General features: G+C 44.6%; 1 long non-coding RNA gene across 1 annotated transcript; it reads right to left on the bottom strand.

Moving 5' to 3' along the window:
* Positions 1-1,209: 1,209 nt before the first annotated feature.
* On the bottom strand, positions 1,210-14,145 carry LOC141577791 (uncharacterized). The gene is made up of 4 exons (XR_012507261.1): positions 14,012-14,145; positions 2,700-2,755; positions 2,010-2,055; positions 1,210-1,510 (listed from the first exon to the last, which is right to left on the bottom strand). It is a non-coding gene; the product is annotated as an uncharacterized LOC141577791 (long non-coding RNA).
* Between the last annotated feature and the right edge of the window lie 709 nt (positions 14,146-14,854).

Raw genomic sequence — 14,854 nt, 5'->3', positions numbered from 1 at the left:
CCGTGCTGTGGGGCCGGCATGACGCCAAGCCCTTGGCCCCACCGGAGCCCACAGAGGGAGGAGCTGCCACACCCACTTTACAGGAGAAGAGACTGAGATTCCGTGGATGAGAGTCCTAGCAGTGAGGGGTGGCCAGAGAGCCCCGGGGACAGGAGGGCCTGTGCTGAGGGCCTCTGGGAGCCAGTCTTGGTGCCGACCTCTGGCTCCCCAGCCCCTGCCTGGGGAGGGGGCCATCAGGGGAGGCACAGACCACCTCCCAGCTGCTCCCCACACCTCAGAGTCCTTGGGAGCCCCCAGCCCTCTGGGCCTCCGTTTCCCTAGCTGTGACACAGGAACAGTAGGCCTCGCCCAGCCTAAGGATGACCCAGGTTGGGAGTGACCTGCGGCCCTGCCAAGGGTGGCCTCCCAGCCCTCCCCGCCATGGAGGAAGCAGGAAGCAGGACCAACAGCCCGGCCCCAGGGAGACCAGAGGGAGCCGTCTGGATGCAGGAATGGCGGCAGGTGTTCTGGGAAAGCACGGGAAAGGGGCTCTTTGGGGGCCCCTGAAAGCCCTCCTCCAAGCTGGGCTGCTTCCTTGAGCTGGGGGTGCAGAGGTCACCACAGTGGCGGCGCAGCGACTCCGGACAGGCGGGCGCCGGGTGGAAGCCCAGCTCCATGGCCCGTTGGCTGGATGTGCCCTTCCTCCTCTGAGCGCCGGCCCCGCTCCCTACCCTGGGGTGACTGCCCGCTGCCCGTGCCCTTCGCCCCAGGGAACAGGACACGCTCTGCAGGCCTCAGCAGCGCCACCAGGAGCTCAGCCCCAGATGCTCATCCTGAGCCCAGCAGCCAAGCCAGGAGCCCAGACCAGGCCTTGGATAGAGGCAGGAGAGGGGAGGGAGGAGAGAGAGAGGGAGGGGAGGAGGGCGCCAACAACTCTTGTGCCCATTTTACAGATGAGGACATCCTGAGGGGCAGCAACCCAGCAGGACTGCCCTGGGACCAAGGCGGCTAGGGATCTCTGAGCACTGAACTTCTGCCCACAGCCTCCTTGCTAAATTGAAGTGACGTGGCCCTAGGGGGGAAAAGAGTGCTTCTGAGAGCAGCCAGGGCCTCCGAGGTCCACCCCATGCAGGGCTCTCCCGCCACTTATGTCCTGCCTTACAGCTGATCCTCCCAACAGCTGGCCACCAGCCTGGTCTGCGGTCTGCAGGCAGGACCGAACCCTGGGTGTCTGACCTCATGGCAAGTCTCTCTGTGCAAACAGAGGAGGGGGAGGGAAGGGAGAGGGAAAGACAAGTATATGATATCACTAATATGTGGTTCTAAAAAAATGATTCAAATTAACTTATTTACAAACCAGAAATAGACTCACAGACATACAGAACAAACTATACTTACCCAAGGGGAGAGGGGTGGAGGGGGGACAGTTGAATTAGGAGTCTGGGATTAACACAGGCACACTACTGTATATGAAATAGATGGCCAGGTCCTACTGCAGCCCAGGGAACAATAGTCAATATCCTGTCATAACCTGCAGTGGAAAAGAATATGAAAAAAAATGTATGTGTATGTATATTTGAATCACTTTGCTGTACACCTGAAAATAACACACACTGTAAATCAAACATACAAAGTCAATTTTTTTAAAAAAGAAGGAGAGGAGGGAGGGAGGGAGGAAAAGGAGAACTGAAGGGGAGCGAAGGGACGGAAGGGCGCCCCAGGCTGAGGGCCCTTGGAGAGCGGCCAGGGGGCCAGGCCGGAGCAGACCGCGCTCCCAGAACCCCCCAGGAGACATCCCGAGACTCTCTGAACTTGGCTCCCACACCGAATACTTCCCTAATTCCTCCTTCCCTGAGGATGGGGCTCAGCTGGGTGCTAACCAGCTCTTAATCCTTCTCTGGGAAGGCCTTGTCACTCTTCCTTCCCTCACTCCTACAGGGCAGGGAGGTTCCCTATTAACCAGGGCAGGTGGGTCTGGGGCCTGGTGAGCAGAGCTTGCTGAGGGTTGTCTGGGGGGTTGCAAGTCGCACCTGTGATAGGGAAGTTCCGTCCCAGAGACTGCTGTGTTCTCTGCCCCTGCGGAGAAAGGGGGCAGAAATCGGTGCTCAGGGAACACACAATTCCAGGCCCACTGCCTGAGCTCAGCCAGGCCATCCAGCCAGCCAGCCAAGTGTTGAATCAATATTCTCTAAACACATGCTCTTGCCAGACTGTCCTGGCCCCAGCAGCTCTGAGACACCAGAGACACACAGAGAAGTATTAACATGGTCCTTTGCTGGCAACAGATACATCAGCACATAATGATAACATGGGCAATGCCTGCCGCAGGAGAGTTGCGGTGTAGGGGGATCTTAGGGCGAGAATTAAAAATACTGCATAGAAGCAGAGAAGGTTTACCAGAGAGGGGGAAACCAGGCTGGGCTTTGAAGGATGTGTAGGAGTTCATCCAGTAGGCAGAATGGGACTGGACATTTAAAGTGGAAAGACGTGAGGGATAAGAAAGGGCATATCTGGTAAGACTGGATGGTAAGACTGGGCACAGGAGGAGGCTGGGTGCAGCAGGTCTTCAGTCACTGGGCCCAGATGGAGAAAGGCCTTTATCCCAGGCTGTCTCTGAAGTACAAGTTCCCACTGAGGGGCCTTGCAGAGGGAGTAGCCTGTGCAAAAGCAATGCAAGAGGCTCTTCTCCCTCCCAGCCCATTAGAAAGTCCATGTCTTACCTGCACTATGGCTTCCAATGACAATTTCTTCTGTGGGAAACCAGGGGTGAGGGAAACTGTAGAGAAAAAAGTTTGGGACTCTAGGTCAGGGGAGGGGAAGATGCTGGTAGATCGGTGCAGGGCTGTGGTCCTCCTAGGAGGACCCTGTGTCTGGACTCTGAGATCCAAGTCCCTGGGGCCAGCCTAGAGAAGCTGCAAATCACAAGTTCCAACTGGGGGGCCCTCCACCCAACCTAGGGGTGTCCGTATCCTGGACACTCTCTGTAGACCCCTCTCCCTTCACTCCTCCAGGGCAAAGATCTCACACCTCCAAGAGCCTGGAGGCACATGGCCTTCTGACTCACTCTTCACAGATAGATAGTTTTTCTTTGGGCTATGCTAGATCTGCTCTATAACTCTGCCACCCTCACCTCAGCCCTGGCTCTGTCCACAGGGGCCACGGAGAACAAGTTGGACGAGCTTATCGCTAAAGGTTTAAACACTTCTGTCCCGGTTCCCCTTACTGGCGGCTATCAGAAACTCTCCCAATGGCATGTTAAAATATCTCTTCAATATCATGCTTAAAATCATTTACACTGAAGTTATCCCTGTGGCTCTTATTTTCAGTCAAAGCACACATTTCAGCAGAGGAGGTGCAAGGCCACATAACCTACCTTATGGTTTTACTGCTTCAACTCACTGCAGGATTTTGGTCCCCAAATTTAAGACCACCCCTCCAGTGGTCTTTTTAGGTTAAAATTTTTTTTTGCTTTATTCTACAAATGTAATGACTACGAGATCTAAAGCCCAACCACACACCAACACTCACCCAACAGGACGTGACAATAAGTACACAGGTAAAAGCGGAAAGCAAGGTATGGGTGATGACAATGGCCCGCTCTAACCTGAGCAGGACACGGAAGACCAGTCAAGGGGGAAAGGGTGCCTCGCAGCGGGAACAGCAGGCGCGAAGTCCTGGAGTCGGGATCCGGCTAAGCATGTTCCAGCAAAGAGGCAAGTGAAAGTAAGAGAGAGGGGAGGGCTGGTTGAAGAAGCAGAAAAAGTGGGCCTCCTTTGGAGGTCAAACCACAAATCTCAAGCGTGGACCAAGAGGAAATGGACTAAGGGAGGTTCTGGGCCGGAGGGCAGGGATGCTGAGGTTTGCAGAAGCAATGGGCCCAGGACGGGAGGACAGAGACCAAGATGTAGATCAAGACCCATACACACCTCTGCTCTTGCATGGGCTGGGGTGGCACCCTGGCCACTACCCAGAGGTGCCGGGGACCCAGAGGGACCTGGAGCTGAGCCCAGGCCCCTCCCCTCAGCATAAAAATTATGGGGGTGTGTGAAGACCCTGGGGTGAGCCTGGCTCTCCTTTCTCTCAAAGCAGGTGGTCCTGGGGTGCCCCCCTCCCTGGCTTCCTCTGACCAAATCTCCTTGTTGCCGTTAAGTGTCTCGGGTCTCTGGTCCAGGCAGGACCTGGTTGCTCTGGCTTGACCACCTCCACCCCAGGCCCAGGAAGTGGGGGACAGCTGTATTGGCCTCAGGTCTGGTCACCACAGAGAGGCCAGAATCCCACATCATGGAGCTAGGTGGCCAAGCTCCACCCCAGCCATGCCTTCTCCTCTGGCCCCGCCTCCTTGGCCTCTAGTTACCCACTGAGTACAAGCGACCCTTAGATCTTCCCCAAAAGGCCTCCCTTTCACTCTCCAGCACTCACCTCAAGAACAGCTGCCCTCACCCCTTCTCGAGCCCCTGGCCGCCCCTGGCTCCCCAGACCCACCCCAGCCTGTTCGCTTCATGTCCCCCACCTGCCCTCTACCCTCTTGACCACAGCTCCATCTGCCTACCACTCTGGGTCAGAGGCCCTAGGACAGCCCTTGACTCCTCCTGCAGCCCTCAGGCCAAGCCAGAAAGTCTTGCTGGTTCTACTTCCCCCAACCACAACCCTCCCTAGGCCTGAGGACAATCTCCACCTGGCCATGTTGCCCGGATCGTCTCCCCACTCTGACTGTCCATTTGTATTTATAACTAGCACTTTTACTTCACTGTGCACCTACTCAAAAACCTTCCATGGCTCCCTATTGCCCACAGGATCACATTTTGGCTCCTCAGCCTGCCTTTCTGGCTATCTCTCTCATCGCCACTGTCTTTCACATATTTGTGAGAAATTGACTTGCACAATACTCTCTCCACACATTTGCTCAGGCTGCTCCCCCAGCTTAGAATGCCTGTACCATACCCCCTTCCCCAGCAAACTCCTATTTATTCTGAGAACCCAGCACCTCCAGATAGGCCTTCCCAATCCCCACCACCAACCACCCAAAGTGGGATGTAGAGCCTCTCTCCTCATGATTCTCACTGCTTTTACTGCATTCTCTTCTGACATTTGTGTAAGTGCTTAGAATAGTGATCACTATATAAATAGTAGCTACTACTGACCACCAGTTCTTCCAGTGGCTTTCCAGGGTATTTCTTGTAGCTCTTTGTATATTCTAGACATCAATCCCCACTCAGTTTTAGATGTTGCAAGTATATTCCCCTCATCTGTCACTTACCTGTTAAATTTGCCTATGACACAGATTTTGGAATTATCAGATGAACAAATTAAAATAACTATGCTCAATATGCTAATAGCTCTAACAGAAAAAGGAGACGACATGCAATAATCAGTAGCCAATGTAAGCAGAGAGATGATAACTCTAACAGTCAAAAGGAAATGCTGGAAATCAAAAACGCTGTAACAGAAATGAACAGTGCCTTTGATGGACTCATCAGTAAATTGGACATGGCCAAGGAAAGAAATACTGAGCCTGAAATTATGTCAATAGAAACCTCCCAAATTGAAATGCAAAGACGAAAAGAATGAAAAAAAAAAGAAAGAAAGAAAAGAAAAAGAAATCAGACGTCCAAGAACTGCGGAATAATTTCAAATGATGTAACATGTACATAATTGCAATACCACAAGGACAGGACAGAATGGAAAAGAAGAAATATTTGAAGTAATAATGGCAGGGAACTTTCCAAAATTAATGACAGACAGCCAACTACAGATCTAAGAAGCTAAGAAAACACTAAGCAGGAAAAATATCAAAAAATCGACACCTAGGCATATCATAGTCAAGTTAGAGAAAAAGAGAAAATTTTGAAAGAAGCAAGAGGGAAAAGATGCTTTCCCTAGAGAGGAAAAAGGATTAAAAATACATCAGACTTCTCTGAAAAAAACAAGTGAGGATAAAGTGAAATATTTAAGTGTTTAAAGAAAAAGCCCACCAACCCATAACTCTATCTTCAGCAAAACTATCCTTCAAAAATGAAGGAGATAATGAAAAAGAATGTGAAAAGGAGTATTTATAGATGTATAAATGAATCACTATGATGTACACCAGAAGTTAACACAACATTCCAAATCGACTATACTTCAATAAAGAAAACAATGAAGGGGAAACAAAAAGGTTCTCAGATACATAAAAGTGGAAGGAATTCCTCCCCAGACCTGCCTTACAAAAAATGTTAGAAGAAGTTCTTCAAGGAGAAGTTAAAAAATATAAAGGTCAGAAGCTTGAAATTACATTTTTTAAAAAAGGAAAAGTATCAGAGAAGGATTTTTTTAAAGGTAAAATAAAATATTTTATTTTTCTTATTCATAATCTGATAGATAAATGTTTATTTAAAGTAATAACTGTAATAACATATTTTGTGCTATTAGCATGTGAATAAGTAAAATTAATGACAGCAAACTTAAAAGATATAGGAGGGAGAAATTTGGAATATTCTGTTATAAGGCACTTTCATTACATGTTAAGTAGAATGTTATTTGAAAGTGGACTTAAATTAGTTATAAATATAAATTCCAAACTCACAACCACTAAATTTTTTAAAAGTATGATTGATATGCCTAAGATAGGAGAGAAGATGGAGCCACTAAAAATGCTTAATTAAAAATAGAGAAGGCAGAAAAAGAGGGGAAGAAAAAAAGAAGCAAAAAACAAGTACAATGAAAATAGTTACAAATATGAGAGCCATTAACCCATCTTTATTAATAATCACTGTAAATATGAATGCTCTAAATAAAACTATTAAAGAGTAGATTAAAGAAATGAGAGCCAACTTTTTGGTATCAACAAGAAACATTCTTTAAATGTAATGACACATATAGATAAAAGCAAAGGAATGGAGAAAGATTTAACATGCCAACACAAATTCAAAAAAAAAGCTAATGGAGCTTTATTAATTTCAGGCAAAGCAGGCTTCACAGCAAGGAAAATTATCAGGGATAAAGAGATATATTACATAATGATAAAGGCATCAATTCTTTAAGAAGATATAATAATCCTTAATATATATGCACCTAACAACAGAGCATCAAAATACATGAAGCAAAAACTGACAGAACTACATTGAGAAATAGACAAACCCACCATCATAGTTGGAGACTTCAACATCCCTCTTTCAGTAACTGATAGATGAAGCATACAGAAAATCAGGAAGGATATAGTTGACATGAACAGCACATCAATCAACTTGATCACTGACACCTCTAGAACATTCCAACAACAGAAGAATACACACTTGTCTCAAGCTCACATGAAAAATTCGCCAAGACAGATCACATTCGGGACCATAATACACCCCTTAACAAATTTAAAAGAACAGAAGTCATACACAATTTCATCTCAGGCTGCAATGGAACTAAATAAGAGATCAATATTAGAAAGACAGCTGGAAAATCCAAAACTATTTGGAGATTAAACAACACACATCTAAATAACACATGGGTCAAGTAAGAAGTCTCAGGAGAAATCTTTACATATTTTAACTAAATGAAAACGAAAATACAACTTTCAAAATTTGTGGGTTGCAGTGAACGTAATGCTTTGAGAGGAATATATAGCATTAAATGCATGTATTAAAAAAGAAAAATCTAAAATCAATAATCTAAGCATCCATCTTAGGAAGCCTGAGAAAGAGAAGCCATTTAAGGCTAAAACAAGCACAAGAAAAGAAACAACAGAAATTAGAGCAGAAATCAATGGAATCAAAAACAGGAAAACCGCAGAGAAAATCAGCAAAACCAAAAGCTGGTTCTTCAGAAAGATCAATAAAATTGATAAACCCCAGCAAAGCTAAGCAAAGGAAAGATGGCAGAAGACATAGACCACTAACAATGGACATGAAAGAGAGTTAATCACAACTGACCCCAAGGACAGTGAAAGGATAAAGACGATGGAGGACTACTAAGACACCTCCGCGTCCGTGAATGTGGTGCCTTAGATGAAATGGACACATTCCTTGAAAGACACATCTACCAAAATTGACATAAGGAGGATAAGATCACCTAAACAAACCTATTGTTATTTGTCAATTATATCTCAGTAAAGCTGAAAAAATTAAATAGGCCTGTTCTATAGGCTTGTCTATGAAAGAAACTGAATCAATAATTAGGGATCTTTCAAAGAAAGAAAGCACCAGGCCAAGATGGCTCCATTGTTGAACCCCATCAACACGTAAGGAAGAAGTGACACTGAGTCTCTAAGTCTCTTCCAGAAAATGGAAGCAGAGGGAATACTTCCTAATGCAGTCTGTGAGCCCAGCATTATCCTCACACCAAAACCAAAGAAACATGTTAAAAGGAAGGAAAACTACCAACCAACATGTCTCATGAACATAAAGATAAAAATCTTCCATAAAATAGTATTAAATTGAATCCAATGATAGAAAACAGAATTATAATAAAGTAAAATATATGCAAAAATAAAGATAAAACATAAAAATATACAAATTAAATTAAATATATAAAAATAAAAAATAAAACAAAATAAAGAATTATGTACCATGGTCAGGTGGTATTTACTCCAGGTATGCAATACGGATTCAATAACTTGAAATCAACCTATTGAAATCAAAAATCAATGAATATAATCCACCACATCAACAGGCTAAAGAAGAAAAATTATGACCATATTAATTAATGCAGAAAAAGCATTTGACAAAATCCAATACTCATTTGTGATTTTCAAAAATTCTCAGCAAACTAGGAATAGAGAGGAACTTTCTCAATGTGATAAAGACCATCTACAAAAAAAAAAAAAAAAACAAAAAACAGTTAACATCATACTTCAGGGTGAGAAACTGATGCTTCCCCTCTAAGATTGGGAAGAAGGCAAGGGTGTTCCTCTCACTACATCCATTCAACATCATACTGGTAGTTTCAGACGTTGCTCTAAGAAATGGAAATTTTAAATGTACAGACTGTCAAGGAAGAAATAAAATTGTCTTTGTTCATAGTTGGCATAATTATCTATAAAGAAAACCCCCAAAAAATTCACACGTGCACACACACACAGAGATGGAACTATAAGCAATTATAGCAAAGTCAAAAGATACAACTTTAATAGACTAAAGTCACTTGCTTTCCTATAAGCCAGCAACGAGCAATTGGAATTTGAAATTAAAAACAACACCAAAAATGAAATACTTAGGTATAAATCTAACAAAATATGTTTGGGATCAATATGCAGAAAACTACAGAACTCTGATGAAATAAATCAAAGAATAAATTGATGATCCTTAAATAAACGAGGGACATTCTGTCTTAAAAGATTAGAAGAGTCAATATTTTGAGACATTAATTCTTCCCAACTTTATCTATACATTCAACACAATTCAAACCAAAATCCTAAATAGACTTACCATATGATCTGAATAGACTTAACATATGATCCAGCAATCCCACTCCTGGGCATATATCCAGAGAGAACTTTAATTCAAAAGATACATGCATCCCAATGCTCCTAGCAGCACTATTTACAATAGCCAAGACATGGAAGCAACCTAAATGTCCGTCAACAGATGACTAGATAAAGAAGTTGTGTTATATTTATACAGTGGAATACTACTCAGCCATAAAAAGAATAAAATAGTGCCATTTGCAGTAACAAAATCCTAGCAAGCTATTTTGTCAATATTGAAAAATAATGATTCAAAAGTTTATATGAAAATACAAAAGACCCAGAATAGCCAAAATAATCCTGAAGAAGAAGCACAAAATTAGAGGACAGATACTGACATCAAGACAGGCCATAAAAATGACACCTGCACCCCAATGTTCATAGCAGCACTATTTACAATAGCCAAGACATGGAAACAGCCTAAATGTCCATCAGCAGATGACTGGATAAAGAAGATGTGGTATATTTATACAGTGGAATACTATTCAGCCATAAAAACCGACAACATAATGCCATTTGCAGCAACATGGATGTCCCTGGAGAATGTCATTCTAAGTGAAGGAAGCCAGAAAGAAAAAGAAAAATACCATATGAGATCACTCATATGTGGAATCTAAAAAAAAAAGAACATAAATACAAAAGAGAAACAGACTCATAGACATGGAATACAAATTTGTGGTTGCCAAGGGGGCAGGGGGTGGAAAGGGACAGACTGGGATTTCAAAATGTAGAATAGATAAACAAGATTATAATGTATAGCACAGGGAAATATATACAAGATCTTGTGGCAGCTCACAGCGAAAAAAATGTGACAATGAATATACATATGTTCATGTATAACTGAAAAATTGTGCTCTACACTTTAATTTGACACAACATTGTAAAATGACTATAACTCAATAAAAAAATTTTTTAAAAAAAAAAAAATAAATAAAAGTAAATGGATGTAAAAAAAAAAAAAAAAGACAGGCCGTAAAGCTACAGTAATCATATCAGCCTGGTACTGGTGGATGAACAGACAGACATAGCAACAGACTAGCACAGAGAACCCAGAAACAGACTGACACAAATATGGTCAACTGACCTCTGACAGAGGAGCAAAGGCAATACAATGGAGAAAGTATAGTCTTTCATCAAATGGTGCTGGAACAATTGAACAGTCATATTTTAGAAGAAAAAGAATGTAGGAATAGACTTTACACCTTTCACAAAAATTAACAAGATGTACCCTTAACATGATGTGATAAAAATGGCACCTTATCTCTGGGTTTCCTCCCAAAGCCCGTAACTCCAATATAATCATCAGAAAAAACACAAGACAAATCCCATCTGAGGAATATTCTACAAAATGCCTGACCAGTACTCCTCAAAAGTATCAAGATCATCAAAAACAAGGAACATGTGAGAAACTCTCACTGCCAAGAGGAGCCTAAGGAGACATGAAAAGTCAGTGGGATAGGATCCGGGAACAGAAGGAAACATTGGATGAAAACTAATGAAGTCGGGGTAAACCACAGTCACTAGTTAATAATGATGTCGCCGTATTGGTTCATTAATTGTAATACAATGGAAAAAGCGCCAGTAACCTCAAACAGACCCACAGAAACGATCCAGTCTGAAGGACAGAGAGAAATAGGATTCAAAAGAAGTGAGCGGAGTTTCAGGGACACACGGAGCAATTAGAGGCCAACCATAAACGCAACTGGAGTCACAAAAAGAGAAAGAAGAGAAAATGAGGAAGCATAAATGTAGAAATAATGTTTGAGATTTTCCAAATGTGGTGAAAGGCAAAAATGTGAGGATTCGGGAAGCTTAGCAGACCCCGAGCAGAGCAACAACAACAACAACAAGAACAAAGCACCTACGCACACAACAGCTGAACTGCTGAAAACCAGAGAGGGAGGAGAAAAGCGTAGAAGCAGCCAGGGGAACACACACGTGCATGCAGGGGGAGAACAATCGAGTGACCACCGACTCCTCGTCAGTAACTGTAGAGACTAGAGGGCGGCGGAATAACACCTTACAAACACTGAAAGAAAAGGCCTTCCATTTAGAACTCAGATACAAAGCCCAAGAAAACATGCCTCTAGACGGTAGGTGAAACAAGGACGTTTTCAGATCAAAGGAAACTAAAGATAATTCGTATTTAACACACCTACAAAGCGAGAGATCCTAAAAGAAGTTCTTCAGGCTGAAGGGAGGTGATACCAGATGGAAACTTAGGTCTTCAGGAAGAAATAAAGAGCCTCGAAAGATGATACATATCTTTTAAAAATCCTCTTATTTCTTAAAAGTAGAAAAGGCTTTTTAAAGCAAACGCCATTTTCCTGAGAGGTTTCTGACGTGCGTTGATATGTGACACGTAACAACTATAACACAAAGGACGGGGCGGTGACGGTGGGCATGCATCACATGGTTGCAAGATTTTCTGGATTTTACATGGAGTGGCAAACTACTCATTCCCAGCAGACTGTGAAAAGTTAGGAATGTATATTTTAATCCCTAGAACAACTACTAAAAATATAAGAAGGTAAAAATTAAAATGACAACAGATAAACTAAAGTAAATCTCTGAAAGATAATGCAAATTACCCAAAAGAAGGCAGAAAGAGAATCAGAGGAATCAAAAACAAAGGTAATGACCAGAAAACAAATAATAAAATGAGAGACATAAATATACTAAACACTACAATTAAAAGGCAGAAATTAGTGAATGGAAAGTAACCTTTAAATTGTATTAAATTTTTTTTAATTACCAAAAAAAAGGGCAGAAATTGTCAGAATGGACAGAAAAGCAAGAACCAACCATAGGCTTCTACAAATGCTATTCTTTAAATATAAAGACACAGCGTGGTTAGATACACATTACTATATACAAAATAGATAAACCACAAGGACCTACTGCAGAGCACGGGGAGTTATATTCAGTTTCTTGTAATGAGCTGTAATGGAAAACAATCTGAAAAAAAATATATATATATATGGGTATGGATAGCTGAATTGCTTTGTTGTACACATGAAACTAACATTGTAAATTGACTACACTTCAATAAAAAATAAGAATAAAAAAATAGAAAACAACCCTGTATATAATAGCACCAAAAAGAATCAAGCACTTAGGAATAAAATTATCTAAGGAGGTGAGAGAGCTGTACTGAAAACTATAAAATATTGATGAAAGAAACTGAACCAGACACAAATAAATGGAAAGATACCCTGTTCATGATTTGAGAGTTAAGGTTGTTTTTCTCTTTTTTTATTGTGATAAAATACACATAACATAAAATTAACTAACCCAACCATTTTAAGAGTGCAGCTCAGTGGAGTGAATACACTTACACTGCTGTGCCGCCGCCACCACCACTGTTCACATCCACTGCGCTTTCCATCTTGTAAAACGGAAACTCCACACCCATTAGACAATAGGAAGACTTAAGACTGTTAAAATATCCGTGTTACCCAAAGAGATCTACAGCTTCGTTGTAATCCCTGTCAGAATTCCAATGACATTTTCATAAGCCCAGAACAGGGCCTCCACGGGCCCTTGTTCCCATCGCTCCCCATTTGGAGCTCCCGTCAACTCTCTACCGCATGGCCATGCCATGTGGAGTAGACCAGATGTCCCAGCAAACCCTGGGCATGCTACCTGTGGGTTACACTGAGGCTGATGCCAAACTCCAGGTCTAGGAGGGAGGCCTGGCAAGTTGATCACTCCTACTGGCTGGCACACCCTTTCTTTCACAGGATCACGTGAAACTAGGCCACCAGATTGGTGCCGACACTCTCATTTGGGGTGAGGCTCATTCACATCCAACACAAGGAGAGCTCAGGGCCCAGGCGCCATACTGGGAGCCCAGGTACTGGTCCTCCCTCTCTATTCTAGCCGTGGCACCTGAGAGGGGCATGGTGCCAGCAGGCCTGTCACTTGGGCGACCTGTGCTGGCAGCCACTCTGTCCACAGCAATGCCAATCTCCTCCTAGAACCTCAGAGATGGCCACCCACAACACCAACAGCCTCACCACCCATGTCTTCTCCTGTCCCGAGGCGGGGCAGGGCTGCCGTGCTCTCCTAGGTCTGCCTCAGGCTGTACAGAAGGCGGTCCCTGCATGACTGGGAAGGCTCCTCTCACTCACCCACCCCACCCCCCACCTACCCCGTGATGCGGGGAAGGCACAGAAAGAGGACACATTCCAAGACTGCGGCAGCTGGGACCTACAGAGCTCAAGCAGGGACACGCTTAGAGGAGGTGTGTTTACACTGCGTCAGCTCTGACGCTCCCAGTGGCAAAGCTCACATGACCAGAAGACACACTAGCTCCCATGTTCCTGCATTGTGCGGGCACGACTCGCGTTTGTGGTCATCATCCACAAAGAAGAGCAACAACCCTTAGGAGAGCGTGAAAGGCCCACTCTCACAGGGTCCTGGGGGTCAGTGGAGGGCTCAGCCCCCCAGGGGACACAGTCAGCATTAAGCCAGCAGCACTCGGGCCCGAGGGCAAGGGGGGCCCACCAGGTTTCAATGCAAACAGGTTCTGGGGAGTCCTGGCCCCATGAGTCCTGACAGCTTTGCTGTTTCTCCAGGTAGGAGATCTGAAATTCTTACCTGGAACAGTACGGTTGGCCGTGTAGAGCACAGAGACGGATGGTTCCCAGACCTGAGCAGGAGGATGTGGGTCCTGCGTGCCAAGAGGCATCTTCACGTGCATGAAAGAAAGCATGTCTTCTCCACACATTACTCTAAACCACTCTCGGGTGCCAAAACCCCACAGGGAACCGCAGAACACATTCTCCCAGAGCTCTGATCACACCAGGTACGACCCTGCTTTCCTCGTCTCGGAAGTGGACGAGCAGCACGCCCGCTTAGTGTGGTAAGGACTGAAGGAAGGATGCATGTTGATGCTGGTGAAAAAGGCGCTCAACACACAGCGACCATGATGGCGGCTGTTCCCCCAGCTGCCCTGCACCTGAGGCCTTGGGGGGAGGAACGCCTCCAAGGCCAATCAGAAAACCTTGCACTCCCTCCAGCCAATCAGGAGAGCCTCACACTCCCTCCCGCCAAACAGGTGAACGTCATGCTCTCTCCAGCCAATCAGGAGCCCCTTATAGTCCCTCCCGCCAATCAGGAGACTGTCCCACCAACCACCTGCACACCTTTGCTCATGCAGTTTCCCTTTCTTGGAATGTCCATCTGCCCTCACCATTTGGTGAGATTCTGTTGCTTCTTCAAGGCCTGGTTCATCCGTGGTATCCTCTGGGAAGCTCTGTATCTCCCCAGGCAGGAAGGAAGAGCGCTGGGCCATTCAGTGCTCCCAAGACCTCTCCCATGGTCATCTGAGGTGCTGTCTTAACCCAGACTGTGAGGTCAGACCTGGCACCAGCGACCCTTGGCTGTGAGATGGTGGGCCCGCCCTTCCGGACCCCAGCATCTTCATGTGTACAGAGGAAT

The sequence above is a fragment of the Camelus bactrianus genome, chromosome 6 (assembly GCF_048773025.1).
Source record: "Camelus bactrianus isolate YW-2024 breed Bactrian camel chromosome 6, ASM4877302v1, whole genome shotgun sequence".
NCBI lineage: Eukaryota > Metazoa > Chordata > Mammalia > Artiodactyla > Camelidae > Camelus > Camelus bactrianus.
This window is presented reverse-complemented; position numbering and strand designations above follow the sequence as displayed.